General features: G+C 33.0%; 1 long non-coding RNA gene across 1 annotated transcript; it reads right to left on the bottom strand.

Annotated features, from left to right (window-relative positions):
• Window positions 1–700: 700 nt before the first annotated feature.
• LOC127848805 (uncharacterized) lies at window positions 701–3,546 on the bottom strand. Its single transcript, XR_008034780.1, has 2 exons — window positions 3,102–3,546; window positions 701–2,082 (listed from the first exon to the last, which is right to left on the bottom strand). It is a non-coding gene; the product is annotated as an uncharacterized LOC127848805 (long non-coding RNA).
• Between the last annotated feature and the right edge of the window lie 11,173 nt (window positions 3,547–14,719).

Below are 14,719 nucleotides of genomic sequence, written 5' to 3'. Positions count from 1 at the left end.
TTCTATACATAAATGGTGACGTCACTACGTTATTGTCACCTCTATACTTAGACGCATCACGCACCTCCATTTGGAGGCATTTATGACTACGACACAAAGAAGTCCGCGGATGAATGAAGAATTTGCTTTATAAGTAAACTTTCATGTTATGATTTAAAGGTTACGTATAATTTTGTTCAGTCTTACGGTCTTATGTTAGTATCAATTAAAATTTTCGTAAGTTTTCAACAATTTCGCTCTTTATTCATTTTTTTTAAACTGTACTTTCACTTTCGGTTGTATAACAACATGTATCCTTTATTGACGAAAGTTTGCAATGAAATAGCGTTTTCAAAACCGCTTAAAAAGTTTCAGAAGGTGTATCTGATGCATGTTATGAATAGACACAATGTCATAGCTATATTGCCGACTAGTATAGGAACAATTTGGTATTTCAAGTGGCTCCATTTGCATTGCAAGAGTAGGGGGTTCAGGTTATTTTTTTATGTACTGAATCTGTTGTGTTTTTCTCGTTATTTGGATAGAGAATATCATTACCTTCAAAACAAGACCAATATCATCTTTATAGCACAAATACTTTTTAAGATATGGAATTTTTAAGATCTCGTTTTTAGGGATTTTTGTGCGCAGTTCCTATGCAATTATATAATGGGAAGTACTATGGTAGATGGCACCAAAATACTACAAAACAATGCAAATTTGTTCTTTAAATGTTATTTCAGCTAAGCTTAATCAGTAAATGCATAATAAAGTATACATTTTTAGAAAGGTAATTTGATCAGTGATATTTTTTAACAAGTTATGACAATTTTTTACGAAAATCCAGTCATATAACAGAAAAAAACCGTTGCCATGGAAACGGGTAATAAAAGCATACAATATGAAAATTGCTAAAATTAAAGATTTTTTGTCAATTAAAAGACAAAAGACTTTTACATATGGTGGTTTGCAAAGTTAAGACCATTACTAATAATATTTAGCAACATTTTACAGAATCTGTCTCCATAGCAACCAAAATCAAAAGCATAAAAGGAAGAATTGAAAGCATAAAACTACGCAATTTGTAAATAATTAAGGTTCAATAAAACTCTTATCCCAATACTCATAATCAGCACAAAACACTATCAATTTGATAACCATACATCACTGCACATGACATGTACATGCATCTATTTGCAAAGAATAGTGAAAAAGGGTTGCCATAGAAACAAGTCAAAACACCCAAAAAATTTAAAAAGTGCAAAAAAAGGTATTTGTGAAAAGTGTTTGATTGGTTTCATAAGTATGTACTTCCAAATGACTTCTCTTACTGAGAATGGTATATTGTGAAACTTAAGGTTATGCAGAAAGCTGTTTCCATAGCAACCAACAATTTAAAATTAATGAGGTACAATAACAACAGTGTACTAAAAATAGTGTACGCGCAAAAAGTCCCTTCAAATTTAAAAGTAATTTTCCCGCAACAAAATTGTTCAAAAGCTGTGATAACATCTTTGTTGGTCAAGGCCTGTTTCCCGGTATCAAGGTTATGCGATTCTGAAATGGCAAAAATAGACGCATCAATAGCTAAAAAGTTAAATATTAAACTGGTGTGTGCGGTCTTGTCATATTGGCACGCCTTGTGTCATAATAGCAGGACGGCTTTAAAGTTATAAATATAGCACGCTAGACACGGGCTAGTATTAATCAGAAACAACTGGGCCTTTTAAACGCATGACGGCATGTTATGTAAATATTTTATGGTAAAGTATGTAAATAAAGTCATGTAATGTGAATCACTGCTACTTAAACGTTAAATAGTAAGTAAAACCTAAAAGCCTAGCATGCTAGGCTTAGGAATTTAGTTTGTTAATTTTCTTCAATTTCAGAATTAAATTATAAGTTGTAAGTTATGCTTCTACATGTCCCTACCAGCAGTACATGTATACAAATTATAAATGTGAAGAAAAAAAATATAAAAAATAGCCCTGTTTATATCCACATCATGGCTCATCACGATGGCTTCATGGTTTTTTACTACTCGACTCTTCAAAACAGAACATGGTCACAACTGCCCACAGTCACAATCCAAAACATGTGGAACTGAAACAAAAAGAATTAACCACAAAGAACCATGCTCTTTCAATTTTCTTTCACTTGCAATTATAAATAACAGCAAACTTGTCAATTTCAAAAAGATACACCAAAGGAGCACATATACCCTTTAATACATTAAAAAGAAATTATGGTTGGATATAAGTTGAGAAAATCATCAAAATGATATTATTAATTATATCTATAGAAGGATATATTTATTTCCGTATTACATTACCACGAATATGACCTTTTATTTATATCACGAATACTTGGGGGTTGAAAACTAATATAAAATGCATGCGTTTATGCATGCGCACGAGGATCAAAACAGTTATGACATACGTAGCGATTAACTTTTGTAAAATCAAGCATATTTAACGGCGTAATTTAACTCCTGGGACATCATTTATGATATAAATTTAGGTCATGATCTATACTTTTTATTGTGAATGTGAGCATCACAAGTCTGCTGTTATTTATATTTGAACACAAAGATAAACAAAACAAACAAAGTCAAAGATAAACAAGAACAATTAAATGTGGAATTTAATGTACCTAATAAAATACCAGCCATTTTAAGACACCTAATCTTTGACTCAAACAATACAGTCTATTGAGTATTGACATTAGACGATAAGTCATAACTTCATGACATAAGTCCCTGAAAAGGTCTTATTTATCTGAAAAATAATTAATTCAAATCGTCAAAAAATTTATCAAAAACTGCAATATATTTATTTGTCTTCACTTTTATACACAACTGGAAACAATTCACAGACAATATATTTATAAATCTAATATTCCAATAACATACGTTACAACGAGTGCGAATTTACAGCGGTGCGAAATTTCGTACCTCAGGCTCAGAGAGACAGCGGCCGTAAAGGTCACTAAACATGCATGTAAATAAAGCCAATTCCGGAAGGATTTACTCATTACAAAATCAAAATACTGGTTTAAATCACGAGAGGAATAATTAAAATTGATAAATCAACCATTTCAATAAGAATATATAAGCTATTTACCGTAAAATTTTCCGATGACTTTATTCTGTTTACATTTTCACCAACTTCTAAAGGTCATACGCCATGCGAAAATATATCACCATGTAGCTTGGAGTGTTATCTTTTATTTCATTGGCTTTACAAAGCGATACGTCATCAAACAGCTCCCGGATAGCCAATCAAAAAACGACTACCTCTTAAAGAACAGACTAAACCGCGGCCGTAATACACTAAACATGCAGAACGTCGTCGAATCGGCGCATTTCTAGATAAAGTTTAAAAAGGTTTCTAAAACTCGTTATAGTTTAAAAATGTCATTTATAGTTAAAACAAATATTAATTTCATAAAAGATAACCTTTATTTCTATGAAACAATCTTTGAAACGGTAAAAGAAACGGTTTATTTCACACCAGTAATTCTGGCCATTTCCACTCCAATTACACGATAACGTCACGTGACCTGAACCCCCTAAAAGTTCAAATTGACTTGTTCAGTTTGTTAAATTTTGACACCCTAATTATGTATTTTTTTATAAGTGCCTGATAGATTTTTTTCTTTAAATAATTGAGATCAATGAAAATTTTAGTAAAAGCACAGCATTGATGTTCTATGATGGTCATTTTTTAGTGGAATAGTATGTTACAATAAAACAATTATAACTATTGTATTAATGAATTTAGATTAGGTGTCATCTTTAAATGGGGTAGTAATTCATTATATGAGATTAGCACATTATATAGTTGAAAAATAAATAACACTTTAATGACTTACCATAGTAAAATAAAGTAGCATAGAATATGTTGCAGGTCATAAAATGTAAAACTGAAATTGAAGAAGCTTTACAAATATTTTACACTGACAACACTGTTGGTTTTCCAAAAAAAATCCTTCCTATCTACCTGCCCTAGTTTTTTGGGGCAAATTTGAATATTATTAATATCATTGAGTTAAATTATTAAAATATCAATATGTTTTGATTACATTAGCTTATTTTATTATTAATAATAAATACTTTGCAAGGAAAGTCCAATTTTGTTTTAATTAGTCTTAATTAGGTACTAGTAAAATTGAAAATATCAGTGACATCCAAAACTTATATGCATATGAATGCATATTTTCTTTGACAGTTACATAGTACCCTATTTAATTGGATTAAAAACAACAAATAACTATAGTTCCACAACCCAGCCCTAAAGTTGACTCAAACTGAATTAATTCATCAATTGATCCTATTTAATTATATTAAAAACAACATGTGTAAGATTTTGAGAATATCCCATGTATTCCTCTAGTATTCCTCTAGTACACCAACATGCACGTCTTACTAATGATTTACATGCACTCCTTAAACAGTTTAACAAAAATAATGAATGATTAATCCAAAGAAAACAACAAACAAGCTGCTTCATATAAAAAGTTAATTACATAAGCAAAAAAATCATTTTGATAATAAATCAAGATTATACTTCAACCAAACCATTATAAATTTATTGTGAGGGGGGGGGGGGGGTAATGTTAGCACTAAAACTAAAATGGGGGAAATGTCTGGTGAGGGAACATCTTAGGGGGGGGGGGTCAGGAATTCCTGCTAAGGGCGACAGTGTTGTTAATGTGTCTTTAGAAGAAATAACTGAAGGAAAGCACTCATTGGTGTATGCCCATCCAGAAGCATTTCTGAGCATATCAATTGGAACAGCAATATTGAGTGCATCTGAAAGAGATATAACTGTTTCATGCGTTGCTTTTGATGAAGCCCACAAGTCATGGTCCTTTAATGGTAGCTTTCCTATTAGGGAATTTTATACTTATTTTTTACTCTTCAATCTAGCTCTTTTGTCATAAAATGAGAAGTTTTATTATCCAACAGGTTTTGTGTTTGATCCTCACAAATTTTATAATACCAAAGTCCCATCATATAATCATCATCACAATCAGCAGCAGCATTATCTTATTCATCATCATCATTGTTAGCAGCAGCATCATTGTGTTGTATTATCAGAATTCAATACAAATACAAACACAACCATTACAACTCTTACTACTACTAATAATAATTAATTAATTATCTACTACTACAACAAGAACAACAACTAGGACTACTACTACTGATCTTACTTCTACTACTACTAGTCTACTACTACTACTACTACTACTACTACTACTACTACTACTACTACTACTACTACTACTTCTACTACTACTACCACCACCACCACCACAACCACCACCACTACTACTACTACTACTACTACTACTTGGTACACCAGAACTTGTTGTCCATGGAGACGATAAGGAGAAATCCCAGAGTATTGATCGAACCCATGCCCAGCGGACATCATTCTCTACACCATAGCGACCATGAATTAATATTTGACGCCATGTACAACATAATTCACCTTATTACAAAAAACATGGAATTCACAAAGTGACTGAAAATGCTTTAAAATAAATGCAAATTTGAAATTTGAAACAAAACAACCTAAGCAATACATAATAAGAAACACTACATTATTGAAACACTAATACCATGAACATTTTAGGGTGTAACACCTTATGTACATGTACCAGACTTTAATGTACTACCGGTACTTTGAAACTTTATGTACCACCTACATAAAATATAGGTGTTATTGTCCATTCATTCATAGCAGTCCTAATGAATTAAGGTCATTCTCTAAACATGATTAAAGTCTAAAGAAGGAAATAATTTTGATTTTTTTTACAGTTTGAACATTAAGGTCATTCTCTCTTCTCTTCAAAGTATCACATTTCAATTATACAATATAATACAAACATTTTAGACTTTATAATCCTTAGTCAGGATAAGATAAGAGACAAATGAATTTTTATAATTTACTTCAATTTCAGGTAAGACTAATAAATCATTTATTAAGTACTACATGTACTTGGGCTAATAAATTAAACTAAGACACTCAGTGACACTTAGACAATCTGACAAAATATAAAATCTATGGCCAATATATAAGTCTAAATTCATAAATACTATCACACAAAATACATTTCATCAATAACACACATTCATATTAAATAAGTTATCTCTTTATATTATAAATATGGTACATAACGTGTCAGATAGTGGTACATAAAGTGTCGGTATATAAATGGACTGGTACGTAATGTGTGACATTCAACATTTTAAAAATCAGTTAACAATATATGGACTTCATTGTTTTGCATATACGCAATCAAAGCATATTTATGAAAAATTAAAACACACTGTTCATGGCTGTATCTTTTTATTTATACATGCATAAACTATTCTGGTTATTAATACATTTTTAAAATTATATATAAACAAGAGCACCACATTATGGGTGCCAAGCTAGGCTGCGGTGCAGTTTTGAATAAATTAAATTTATTAAAAGAATTTTTTAGAGGTAAGTGACCTTGACCTTTGACCGAGTGACCCCAAAATGGGCGTGGTGTGTATCATCACGGTGCATATACATGTGAGGTTTCAATGTTATACTATATTTGGAAGCACTTTGATTTTAGAGCCGATGTAAAGGTTTTAGCACGACGCGGACATCTGACGACGAGCTATGACAATACCTAGGGTTTTCCCCGAAAACAGCCGAGCTAAAATTGAGCGCCATTAGTCCAAATTTTTGACGCTCTGAAATATTAAGCTACTTTTTATATGGGTAATATATGGAGCAAAGAATTTAGCCCATATAAAAAGTATCTCTAAATTCTTTGCGCGTCTTATAAATAAGATTAGAGCGCCATAAAAATTAAATGGAAAACATACAACATTATGTCAAAAAAAATAAAGCTGTAAATATCTCACCTGCTCGTCTTTGATGTTGCAATTAGCACATTCAGCATTTTCAGTATCTACTTAATAAATATATGAAAGTGCCAAATGTCCAAGAAAGGCAAGATACCATGACGTCCTCCTCAAAATGTAAGATCCTTTGAACTCCATTTATTTTATCCCTGATTAATCCTCTCACACATGAGGCCTACATGTAAGATTCCTTGTAATGTTCACAGCGTTTATTTTAAATCGTTTACGTTCTCAAATTTCAGCAGGTATTTAATTATAAATATTTATTTATGATTTTGATTTATTTACTATTTCGAAGAAACAGTCTTGCAACGTGTTTAGTTAGTCTAAGTTACGTGTTTAGTGATTCTTACAAACAATAGACTGACATAAAAAGTGGCTCCTTTTGAAGCACAAACTGCATCCATGTATATATTACAGCTGGCCCGGTTTGATGGGGCCTGTTTTTTATAATAATTAATTACCATTTTTCACTTCCGTGTTTATTATGTTTACCAACGCCATGATGGAAAAAAGTCCGTTTCCCACAATGCTTAGCGCGGATTCACACAGGTCAGTAAGACCGGTGTGACACAATGAGACCGTGTCAGTAAGACCGGTGTGACACAATGTGTACATAGTCGAACTATCTTTTTGAAGAAGACGTACTTTATGTCGGAAGATTTTTATTGATTTAGTATGTGTATGCATTATGATAAACAACGGGTAACTAAAAAAAGAAATAAATAAAAAAAAACATTCCATCGAGCGCCTATGATTCAGTCAGCAATTGGTTGACTCATGAACAGTAAATGTTTAGTTTGTCTGTCCTTTGTGATACGATTAACAATTATTTCTCTGCAGGCTTATAGAAAATATTCGGAAAAGCCGATCGGCTGTACATGGCTTTGCGTGGGGCAACAGTATAATTTGAAAGAAGATAATGTCGCAGCAATTATACGATCTTTAAGTGTGATTTATTATTTTGAATGAATCTGTTTGTTGTAAAACAATTGGTTCTTTTGTGAAAAGTTTAATACATAATTGTTGACAAGGATACATTCTCTAGAATCTCCACGGTACTAGATCTGAAACCCAACCATTTGCAATGTAGTTCATAAACTTGATGCAACGATGGCCCATAACTTTCAGGTTACAATTGTACTGTCACTACACATTTTTATTTCAGAAATTTATCAGAAAGATACATTTTTTCTATTGCATTGTATACTGCTCACGTTATAAGTAATAGTGGCAGTACTCGGTTTTATATTGTGTATCTTTTATATGATGTCTTGGGAGGTCGTTTATGGTGTCCGCCTAGCGATCGGGAGGTCACGGGTTCGTTCTCCACTCGGGAATAGTTCTCGAGATCTTCCCCAAAGACACCAAGTACTGGTTATAGGCCCAGAAAACGGACTCGAGAGTGTCTCTATAAACCTGAGGCTTTCGATGAAATCGAGCTAAAATAAATCAATTGTATCATCGCCATTAAGGCCCATTAGTGAACTGTACGCCTACCGGTAATTATGTTAGCTAGTTAATTGTTTTGTTTTTTATTAAAGTGAAACCATATTGTTATATAATATGCTGAAGACAAAGAAAGCTCTTGTTTGAATTGGTATGTTATTGTGGTTGATTGAGGACATCACATATTATGTTTAACAAGGGCCTAGGGACAAATTTTGATTGCTTCTTTCATGGGAATGGTTTTAAAGCACATTTTGTATTTTTATTTTCAAACACAAACACGGTTCTTACTTGAATCATATAAACTTATATGACATCACGAACGTTTATTGGTTTTATGTCGTGTAAATGATTAATCGAAACTTAGTCTAGTTACATTAATTATTTACTTCTGTTATTGAAAATTTATTTGCAAATACGATCATCCCTAACTCATGAATCGCATTAAGTTTATCGCAATATAAACAGCAAAAATGCGCCAGTTTGATGCCCTGCATTACTGGCTTTCTTTTTAACTAAAATGTTATGAGCCCATTCGTGTTTGATGACTTATCTAAATATTATGTTTAAGATTTAGCATGTACTTATGTAGTATGCATTCAGCAAACGAATGCAAATATAATACAGCGACAGGCTTGTTCACGTGTTATTATTGTTGTTTAAATTAAATTTAAACAAATAGTGAACTAAAACCAAATTATTCAACCAAATAATGAACTACGATTTTAATTTAAACATTTTTTAGTTATATCAAGTCCTATTAAAGCGTAGTTTTACTAGCTAATGTACATTACAATACCTACACGATGTAAAATACGTTTGATTCATATAAGCGTAGCCTTCATTGTCTTGTCGTGTAATCTCTAGTAACAAAATCCGGATCCGTATACATTTTTAGAACCTAATTTATTTCTGCGTGCATAATTTTCATATTTGTATACATATTAGAGCCTCTTTTTCGATGTTCAAATTTTCCCATGACATTATAATTGAAAACGACACGAACTGTTTCTGTCTTGGTATTTTATTATGATATCAAAGTTTATACTTAATTGTATCATGTTAACTACATTATCAAAAAAGGTGATTAGTCATAACAATATATACCGGTACCCGGCATTAATAGAATCGATATAATAATCACAAAAACAAACCTTTCATAATCTTGTTGGAAATGCCATCAGGCGATACTACAACTTTCATTTCAAGGAAAACATTTAAGGTGTGATGACGCAATTATCGGAGATGTTCATTATTAGCACAAACCAGTTAGATTTAACTAATTTTGTTTTTAATACGAGTTATTTTGGGGAGGATAATACAGTATATTTGATGTTCTACATGTACATTTATTTAATGGAGCTCGGGTATTTATTTGCCCGGAAGGCGCCCTGAACAACATTGTAGATTTGACATTTTAAAACAACGCATTAAAATAAACATATTAGGTGATTTTTCCAGGCTGACGCATGTCTGTATTTGTCATTGCGTTTTTTTTCGGGGAATTTAAAAATGATTTATAAAATGAGTTTTTCTTCTTTTCTTTCGCTGTAAAATTTACGTACATATAATATGTCAACTCATTTAGTATTATACATTTGTTATTTCCTCTAAACATGCTAACTCTAGTAATGCTTTGTCTTTGTCATATGTGGACAGACTAAACGTATGGCGCGCAAGGGCACTGTTAAATGCTTATAAAATTATGTAGAACTCTATCAAATATCGAATTAAACTAAATGACACAATAGGCATTGATTTATATGTTCATTAGAGTTTAGTCAACGAAAATGTTTCTCAGAACTGATGTTTTACTTTTTTTCGTTAATTACTTTGAAGAAACGTAATGTTTACTGGTTATTAAGATGTTGAATCAAACGTGTTTGAATATTTATCATATGATATGCTGATGATATTGTATTAGTAGCTAACAATCCTCAAATTATACAATTTTACAAAGTGGTATTTATATTAGTTATCATTTCTGTCAAAGTGGAAATTACAGATTAATGCTAATAAACAAACGTTAATGTTGTCCGAAAATCTGAAATACTCTCAATAAACTAGGGTAAAATACTACTACATAAGATAATCAGACGTTTTTCACGACACATTTACGTGACAACTTCCAAACTTTTAATGACAATATGTCCGCGAAAAATCTTTTATACACTTTACTGAAGTCTTCGTGTTAAATGAAAAAAATGCTTTGAACTGTATAGAAATATAAACAGAAAATGTTCAACAGTTTTCGTGCAAGAATTCTTTATTCATGAAAAAGTAATAAATACATTTTTTTAAGAAAAAGGTGTAGCTAGTAAATAACTATACGAACATTACTGTAGCGGCATAGTTCTGTCTTATTACCTGACAATATTTCATGAAAACTTCCAAACTTATCATGGCAACATATCACCTGTTTGCTATTGATTTATCTTAAAAGTTTTTTTTTTTTTTTTTTTACGGAGGTGTACCTAAAATAGTTTAGTGACTTTATCCGAACATAAAACTCTGCAGTAAAGTAATCAATTATTAAAATAGTCAGTAGATGTAACAAATGTATGCATGTGATTTTTTTATAGGAATGCATATTTGTTATAACAGTGCAAATAAAAGAATGTAGTTACATTATTGATGTAGACCATATATTCTTAATGAAAAAACACACAACACTACGTGTTGAATACCGGGAGGCGGAAAACGACAACGGGCGAGGCATGGTATGGTATTGCGCAAGGGGGGGGTTAGAGGGTTAGGGTTAGGGTTAGTGTTAGGGGTCGGGTTAGGGTTTGGGTTAGCCTAAACCCAACCCTAACCCGACCCCTAACCCTTACCCTAACCCTTTTTTGGGGTTATCACCCCTGACCATGCCTCGCCTGTTGTAGTTTTCCGCCTCCCGTTGAATACCAGTAGTTTCAAAAATGGTTTAAAATTTTATAAGTTTTAGTAACAAGTCCCACTCCAAGAAAAAAAGATAACGAAAGACCAACCGACCGACCGCCGCCCGCTCGCCCGCCGCCCGCCCGCCCGACTGTCAGACAGACAGACGCGCATATAAACATGTATGTAAATCTAGGTTTGCAGAACTCATACCCATATTAAAGAGTAAGTTATGCACACAAATGGAACATGGGGCTCTTTTGGTGTAATATCAAGATAAATTACATACACTATGTAGATGAAAATAAAATAATAAATGAAATAAAAGCATGTTGGAAGACTTAGTTAGCGACTTAGTTATATTCTTCTAGATATTCGTTTTCCAGACGACGCATCATTATTAAAATTAAAATAAAATGATTTTTAATACAAAGCAGAAACCATACGCGTAACGTAGCATTTTTCCATGTAGTTGAATAGACGAATTACGGCCATATAATTATGTATTTCTAAATTAAGTCAGTAGAAACGTGCGATGCATACAACAAACAAACAACGCCGCTTGCCATGCATCGTATAGTTTAATGTACATACATGTAAGACTTAATCACTTTTCAGACCGTCAATATATTTCGGGCGACCGACATAATTTTCACCATTATTACGGGACTACGCGATTTACAAAATGCACTATTGTTCAAGGTTTTCACGTAGGCCTACACATATATCAGCTGTTTTTAGTAAACAGGTCTGAAAATTGGAGCAAATTTGTGGTTCAAAAATAGCAATGGGCGACACAGCGATATCATATTTTATTTTCAAATGTTACCACAATGTTCAGCGGAACATGTAGCTCGCCAACAATAAACCGTATTCTTGTCTAATGAAATGTATTCAATGTTGGTGTGGTGTGGTGCTGTGGGAGGGCTGGGGGGCATGAGTGCCCGAAGGACAGACAGCCTAACTAAACTCACTTGCGGAATTGAATCACGGTCGCCAAGGTAATAATTAAGCGTGTGTACCAGCCGACGCCTTTATTTATCAAAGGACATTATATCCGTGAGGTATTGCCAGCCATTAATACCATGGAGGAAGAATCACTTGCTCTTTTATAAATGAGTTCCGCCCTGGGAAAATGGGACTTAATGCATTTGCGTACAGTGTCGTTCCAGCTTAGCCTTTCCAAAATCCACAGGCTTATCGGAGACGACACTTTCCGCTATCATGGTAGTTTTCGTTTTAAGAAAGTCTTATTTTAGCGAAAATCTAGTTAAGGCGGAAAGTTTCGTCCCCGATTAGTCAGTGCGGAACGCATATGCTTCTCTGGGACGAAATTTTACTAAATGCATGAGGTCCCGTTTTTGCCACAGCTCAAATGAATATCCAAAAAGATGGCACGGCACAAGAAATAACAGGTTATGTGCATACTTTTCCAAAAAGTTCAATAGTAGCATTATAGTTATGTACCAATCGGGGATTTGTCGAAGGTAATTTAAACTCCTGCCCAATCGTTTGGAGGGTTTCATGTCCTATTTATTATACCGGTATATATAATCCGCTTCCGCAATTGCTGACAATGTGATTGATCCTTCCGTGGATATAAACGTTTTCGTCTGCAGTACGCGTGCAACCACTCAGCACGTTATATCCAAAAACGCTGATTCGCTAAATATAACACATAACTTAAAGAGTGATTGGCATTTCTGGAAGCGTCTATTAAGGTAGCGCACCCCTAATGATTTCCCGCGATTTATTTAACGATCATTGCCGATCTTCAATGATCGGTTATTTCCGAGAGATGCATTTTTTTTTTTTCAAACTTCGAATTTTTATATATGTTTACGTTATTCCTTTAGAATACATTATTTTCACAATAAATATTGACTTTGATCCAAATATCATCTGAAAAAATACGATTTCGCGATTTCTTCAAAGATCGACGAGCCTTTTTACCTGTTTACTTATGGATATCTAATTTAAGCTTTATACAAATGTCAAGTTGTCGTGGCCGAGTGGTTAAGGCGATGGTCTACAAGTCTTTTGGGATCCTCCCGCGCAGGTTCGAATCCTGCCGACATCGCATACTTTTTGCGACGCGTTTTATTTCCTTTCTAACGTAATTTGATATAATATAGCATATAAGCTATGTTTATTGTTAAATATGTTGAAAGTTTTATGCACATCCTTCAATTTTTAAAATTTAAACAACGTTATGGCTAAATTGGGTGATTTACTGCTGAAAATACGAATGATGCATGTTGCATTTTTATTTTTATTTAAAAAAGTAAACGGTAAATCTGTATATTTCTTGGTATTTTTGCTGTATATAGTGTTTCTATAAAAACTACGTTTAAAATATAACTGAAATGATACTATTTTGAATTTTATGACACTTTGTTTTTAACCGACCCAATTTTTACTTGGCTGAAATCACTTTCATTTCATGGCGCTCTTCCATAGAGAAATTTAAAAAAATGTCTGTAAAAGAATACTTATTTCATCTTGTTTAAACTTTAAACACCTTTACTGCATCTGTACACACCAACTGCATGCCCATATTTGGAAATTTGCGTGAATTATGGAACTTTTATATTCCCCAGGGGTGAAAATAAACTGGAAAAAAGCCGAGCGTGGGGGTGGTTTTGAAAAAATCGGTATATTTTTTTTAAAAAGCATGGAAAGCCTACCTACAAATTTGCATGTAGGTCAGTGAAATGATGCTGATTAAGAAAATAATTAATTATATCATAGTTGGATATGTGCCCATTAGGGGTGCGCTACCTTAACTCTTTCAGTGCTGGATCCGAATTTTGAAGGCCTTTGCAAACAGCTTGGATCCAGATGTGACGCCGCAGAACGTGGCGTCTCATCTGGATCCAAACTGTTTGCTATTCTGATAGTATTCTTCGAAAAAAAATCAAAGAAAATGCTAATTTTAGAAATTCAGCAGACGACATTTTAGCAGACGACAACTTTCCCAGCACGCAAAGGGTTAAACCGTTGATTGATCCTATCACTCAACTTGAACTCACCAGAGTAATCCCCCCCCCCCCCCTGATATATTTTACTCAAACTGATTTCAAGAGACATAACTCGTGTACCAAGTGCCAAATACTAGTAATACAAGTGTGCAGTTTAAATGGTTGGTAATATTTCAATATTGTGCCACCCCACCCGTTAACATGTGTTTGAAAAATATTGTTTGAAAATTTAAATTCAACAATTTAAATACAAAAAAGTGTCTGAACAAGTGACATATTTTATTTTATATCAAAATTATTGCGCACAAATCATTGCGATATACTGAAGTATTATCATTATTAATACAATTTTGTAATTATTTTCGGGAAATTGGCAGACAGGCTATGCAAGGTAGACTCTATCTATAATATTTAATCGAATTCGACTAGTACACGGAAGTTGTTGAAGGAGTACCAACCTACTGTCGCCCCTGTGCAGCTCATGAGAAAAGCTACTTTTACGCGACAATTATTTACA

This window comes from Dreissena polymorpha, chromosome 10 (genome assembly GCF_020536995.1).
Source record: "Dreissena polymorpha isolate Duluth1 chromosome 10, UMN_Dpol_1.0, whole genome shotgun sequence".
NCBI lineage: Eukaryota > Metazoa > Mollusca > Bivalvia > Myida > Dreissenidae > Dreissena > Dreissena polymorpha.
Note: the sequence above shows the minus strand (reverse complement) of the source record. Positions and strands in the feature narration are given on the sequence as shown.